Here is a 5,823-nt window from a genome sequence, read left to right as displayed (position 1 = left end):
TCAAGGTCTGGCCACAGTGTCCACAAAGTCGAACCGGTCGAATCTGGTGAAAAGTTCGAAGGTTCGTCGAACCGGTTCGACCCAGTCGAACCCCGAAAGTTCAACCTAAAAATCTGGTTCGACAAAAGTTTGCGACACCCCTAGTGCCCATGACTGTAACGACCCGAGACCAATGTTGCCTGACGCAACCGAAGTTTCAGTTTCGGTATCTGCTGATGTTTAAATTAGGATTACACAAATATTATTCCACATTTCGCGAGTCCGAAGACGTAGAGTTGTTGAGTATTACTTTGTGAATGTGAATCACATGGAAGCCTAAATTTTTCGAAATTGAGCGGAGTTGCCCTTTAATCTTTGCTTGGTAATCTCTACAGTCTTGAAATCCACTCCGCTGTCTCTAAAACCCAATAACTTTATTAAATCTATGTTGTCTTCGGTAGGCATAGGGTGAAGCCCTTTACAGTAGAGTATCAAGTGTTCAGCCGTCTCGTCCTCTCCACAAGCAGTGCACACTGTATCCATTTCCTGGTACTTCGCTCTGTATGTTCTGATTCGCAGAACACCCGTCCTCGCTTCAAACAACAATGAGCTTCCCCTAGAATTGTCATAAATGCTTTCTTTGGCAATAACTGTTTTGTTTAATCTATACGCCTCGCAAGTGGGCTCATTTTCGTCTTCTGCGCATGAGAAAGGAAGTAGCGGTGACGTCAGAATGCCGAGCCCTGATTGGCTGATTGCGACCCCCTATCTGAGCGTCGTCTGCTCCTTTGCAACGTCGTCTGCTCGCAACGTCGTCTGCGTCTGTCTTGCCTTTCCTGCGACTTTCGGAAGTGCAGGTCTTTACGAGCGAGCTCGACTTCGCCTTTCAGAGAGGGCAGACGAAATAACTCGAGCGGTACGTTGTTTTTGTTTAACAACTAGCAGGCGCGCATCAAGGAGGGAAGTCAAAGGACTCACTGGCGAGGTGTCCCGAGGCGCCGAGGTTTGTTTGCTAAGAACCGAGAGGTGAGGGTGGTTAGTGTCCGCAAGTTCCCCCCAAATACTTTTTCCCTACTTTAGTGTGCGGCGAGACTCCGCACTCTTTAACGGCGTCGGCGGGTTCGCGCAGTTAACGTCGTCTGCTTTACGTCTGCTAGTCAAAGCGATGGCTGCTTTACCTTTCCTGCGTCTGTCGGAGATTCACCGCTTTTTCACCGGCGAGAGTCACCGTTGCCTCGGAAAACAAGGAGATGACAAGAGGAAGATATTGGCCTCTTAATCTAAAATTGAGGTCAGCGATCAAAGTACAAGACGGGAAGGATTCACAAGGGTCGCGCGGGCATATTCCATTCAGCACGCCAGCCGGTCGGGCAGACGGTCGCCGAGTTGGAGTGCCTGCTAGGCCTATCTGCCGTGCTCGCTTGGTCGTTGTCGGTGGAATCGTGGCCGTTGGAGCTTTTCCCGGGTCTTTGTGGATCCAGCGTTCTTGTTCGTCGTGGTCTGTTTCAAGTACTTTTTACTTTTTTCTTGCTGCTTGAAGTCGGGACGCGTGAGAAGCGCACGTAGAGAAATAAACGTCCGTTGGTCGTCGCGACCGCGACGCTGTCGGCCATGCTGATTTGATCGTAAGAAGTGCGTAAGACAGGTTCGGAGCTGTCGTAGGATTTCGTCGTAACCTGCGCAAAACTTACGAAAATTTCGTTTCGTGAATACGAATTTTTCTCAAGTTTTGTCTTGCGCACATTTTTGGCGTAAGATCGTTGCGTGAATCTGGCCTCTGCACTTCCGAAAGTCGCAGGAAAGGTAAGACAGACGCAGACGACGTTGCGAGCAGACGACGTTGCAAAGGAGCAGACGACGCTCAGATAGGGGGTCGCGATCAGCCAATCAGGGCTCGGCGTTTTGACGTCACCGCTACCCCCTGCGCAAGAAGCAGACGAACTTGCCCTCCGCATAGCTTTCCAGAGCCGTCTTTGTCTGCATTCCCTCCAGCCACCTATCTCTTTCTGTGGCCTTAACTTTCTTCTTAACTGAGGCTTGCTCTTCCGTATCTTTCCTCTTAATAGTGCACTGTCCACTTTGTGGCTATACTCATCATGCATAAATAGCTGAAAACCTTTCGTGCCCAATGCTCCCCATCCATTTGCCTCAACCGATCCTCAAATTCTATCTTACTCACCGCTTCCCTGCTCTCAAATGACGCCCATCCCATGTTTCCTTGTACCCCCTGGTTTGGCGTTTTGCAATGTGCCCCCAAAACCAGCCTACCTACTCCGCGCTGTTTTATTTCTAGTCTTGCATGCACTTCGGATTTCATGCATAGCACTGCGTTGGACATTCACAACACCAGTAGAAGAAGCGGAGGGTTAATAAATAGTTGGTAGACCAGCGATCGGATGTCTTTTCTCCTTTCTCTCCTTGCCCTTTTCTGCAAGTTCAGCTGGTTCCCACAATCCAAGCAGGTAGCACAACCTACCGCCCAGTTTAAAGGGATACTACAACGAAATTTCGGTGCTCATTTTTTGGTCTATACACAGTGGGTCTATATGTGTTCAAAAGAGCAGTATCACATGGAACATACCAATATCTTGTTAAAAAAAAGTCTCAAAAAAGAACTTTAAAACGAATTAAACGATTAGCAAAGAGCACCTGGTGGATGTCGCTAACGCCTCGTTTGTAATGCTCGTCTAGGAACCTTGACAGCTGGTGACGGAGGTTGTCTCGTCTCCGGCCACGACGAGAGAAGGGGGGAAGGAGTACCTCCCCTCTTCCCGAAAATCCCTTTTGTGTGTCGCAGAAGTCGCTATTGTCCCCCTGGAAGATTATAGAAGATTAACCCGTCACTCAAAATTCGTACAAAAGCAGCCGCTTCGGTGGCTGGAACGACTAGGCCATCCTCTCGACGTCAGCCTCGCCGTAGCTTTGCTCGTCTTGAGACGACCTACGTCACGATTGCGTTGGATGTCACGTTCTAAGCCTTCTCCGAGCGCTTGCCAGAGTGGGCCGTTTATAACGAAAAATACAGCCACCAGGATCAAAATACAAACATGCGATTGTCATTTACGGATATTGTGTATCATATTCAACCTATTTTTGAACACGACGGGAATCTTTCAAATTTCGTTGAAGTATCCCTTTAAAGTACATTGGTGAACACTGAATGCACTGAACAGCCCGAACGTTGTTGGCCCGAACAGCCAATATCAGGCCAATATACCCAATATCCTTTAAATAATTAAAAGCGCCGAAAAAGACAAGGACAAAGCAGATCCGTCCATTCCTGTTTCAGTGGCACGCCTAGCGGCGAAACGTTGCACTCACTGCAATTGCACGTTGCACCTGCGACCGCAGCAACCGCAGCATGCTTGCGACTAGGGGTGTCGCGAACTTTTGTCGAACCGGATTTTTAGGTCGAACTTTCGGGGTTCGACTCGGTCGAACCGGTTCGACGAACCTTCGACCTTTTCACCCTCTATGTTTTCACTAGGGGGTCGCGAACCGGCCGCGGTTCGAGTTCGACCAGGTTCGACTTTTTCGACCTTTTAGTGGAAAGTTCGTCGAACTTTGTATTAAGGTTCGACTCGTCTGCGCATGCGCGACAGGCTAACCAGTTGGCTTCGGATTGGATGGTAATGGCTAAGAGATGAGTTAAGTGCAGCGCTGATCCGCTATTTCAGTCAATACAGTACTAAAATTAAAGTTATTAACTTCTTCAGTGAATAGAATTAGTTTCTTTCAATTGCAGCTGTTCACAAAATAAAATAACCCTTTGCATAAAAAAAAAAAAATTCTCCAAACCTAGACATACTTTTATTAAGGTCTGGCCACAATGTCCACAAAGTCGAACCGTTCGAATCTGGTGAAAAGTTCGAAGGTTCGTCGAACCGGTTCGACCCAGTCGAACCCCCAAAGTTCGGCCAAAAAATCTGGTTCGACAAAAGTTCGCGACACCCCTAGTTTGCACCCTTTTCACCAGATTCGACCGGTTCGACTTTGCGGACACTGTGGCCAGACCTTGATACAAGCATGTCTAGGTTTGGAGAATTTTTTTTTGTATGCAATGGGTTATTTTATTTTATGAACAGTTGCAATTAAAAGAAATCAATTCTTATCACTGAAGAAGTTAATAATTTAATTTCTTGTATTGACTCCGTAAGTGTGACGTCATGGGTCCAAACAAACCGTTGCTAGGGTCGTTGTTATGGGCAAATACATGTCGCTAGGTTTCGCTACGAAAACCCGACCGTTCAATAATCGGGAGTGAATTTAAACTTCTAAAAATCACAGATATAGAAAGCTTGAATGTCATATATGTTGCGACAGAAGTGTGCCGGTAATCGCTTGTTTCTGAAATATTTACGACTGCAACTTCCGGTCCTCAAGATGCCTGCAGCAGACGACGAATGCAAGAAGAATGCCGTCTGCCACACGCCCGCCGGCCGGCGGCCACACGACCGCAAGCCGGCGCCGGCGTCTGAATCGGGTGAATAAAGACAATATTCTGATATTGCATTTGTTTGAAATAAAATGAGTTTCAGACACTTATAAGAATTCATAGTGTGGTGCGATGCAAAATATGGTTTGTCGAAAGTCCGGGCGTCGATCGAGATGATCGTCTGCTAAAAGATCGCAATGCACCCGTGAGAAAAGCACTTCAGGCGATCGGTAGAGATCCCAATTTTTTTTTGCGGACTCGCGCTATGGGAGGGTGCTTCGTATCTGATTGTAACCATCGCGTGGAGAAAGATTCTTGCAGTTTCTTCAGATTTCCGCAAAACCCCAAAACGCGAAAGAACTGGATAAAAAACATAAGGTGAGTTTATTACAGATTGTACTCTCATCCCGGGTTCGATGGAGATCTTCACCGAAAGAGCACATCCACTAAATTTAATGTATACAAAAAAAAAAAAAAAAAAAAAAAAAGCGAAATTGCGATAGACATGCAATGTTTTAATAACCTGACAACCTTAATAATAATAATAACAAACGACTTATCTCGACGGCGTACGATTTGTTTCTCATGCTGGCCTGCGCTACGCCGGTAATGCACTTCAGGTCGTCGGCGTAACTGATCTGCATGACGTGGTTTGATTTTACGGCATTTTCATCCCTCTGAACTAAGCTGGGTTCTTCACAGAAAAAGAACGTTTATTGCGGAGGCCTGTGCGGCCATGGCGATGCACTTGTTGTTGCCGCTCGTTTAGGGGGTGTCCAAACAGGACACTACAAAACGCACGACTCCGACAAATCGTGAAAATGGAAGCGGGCGCGTCCGCTTCAATTTTCACGATTTGTCGGAGTCGTGCGTTTTGTAGTGTCCTGTTTGGACACCCCTTTAGCAATTCAGTGATGATGCCCGCTGCAACAGAGGCCAGCAAATCTATCAAGTCGTGTGCTACCAAAGCAAAGCGGAGTGTAATACTTCAGAGATGGCTTTCATCGTTGCAATACGCCACTGAGGCGACAAGAACATCTTCATAATTAGATATCAAGAAGTTAGGTTGCTTACAAAAAATTAGTTACATGCATTAGTCCATAACAACGCCCCTAGCAACGGTTTGTTTGGACCCAGGCAGAGCCGACCCAGACGCCAAGTTGTGACGTCATCACTTACGGGGTCAATTGAATTAACTGATGAAAGAACCAATTAGCGCTGCCCTTGATTCATCACTTAGCCATCACCATCCAATCCGAAGCCAACTGGTCAGCCTGTCGCGCATGCGCACACGAGTCGAACCTCAATGCAAGGTTCGCCGAATTTTTCACTAAAAGTTCGTAAAAGTCGACCTGGTCGAACTCGAACCGCGGCCGGTTCGCGACACCCCTACTTGCGACAACGGTATT

This window comes from Ixodes scapularis, unplaced genomic scaffold, assembly GCF_016920785.2.
Source record: "Ixodes scapularis isolate PalLabHiFi unplaced genomic scaffold, ASM1692078v2 PGA_scaffold6__148_contigs__length_123643588, whole genome shotgun sequence".
NCBI lineage: Eukaryota > Metazoa > Arthropoda > Arachnida > Ixodida > Ixodidae > Ixodes > Ixodes scapularis.
The sequence above is the reverse complement of the archived record's forward strand: the minus strand, read 5'-3'. Positions refer to the sequence as shown.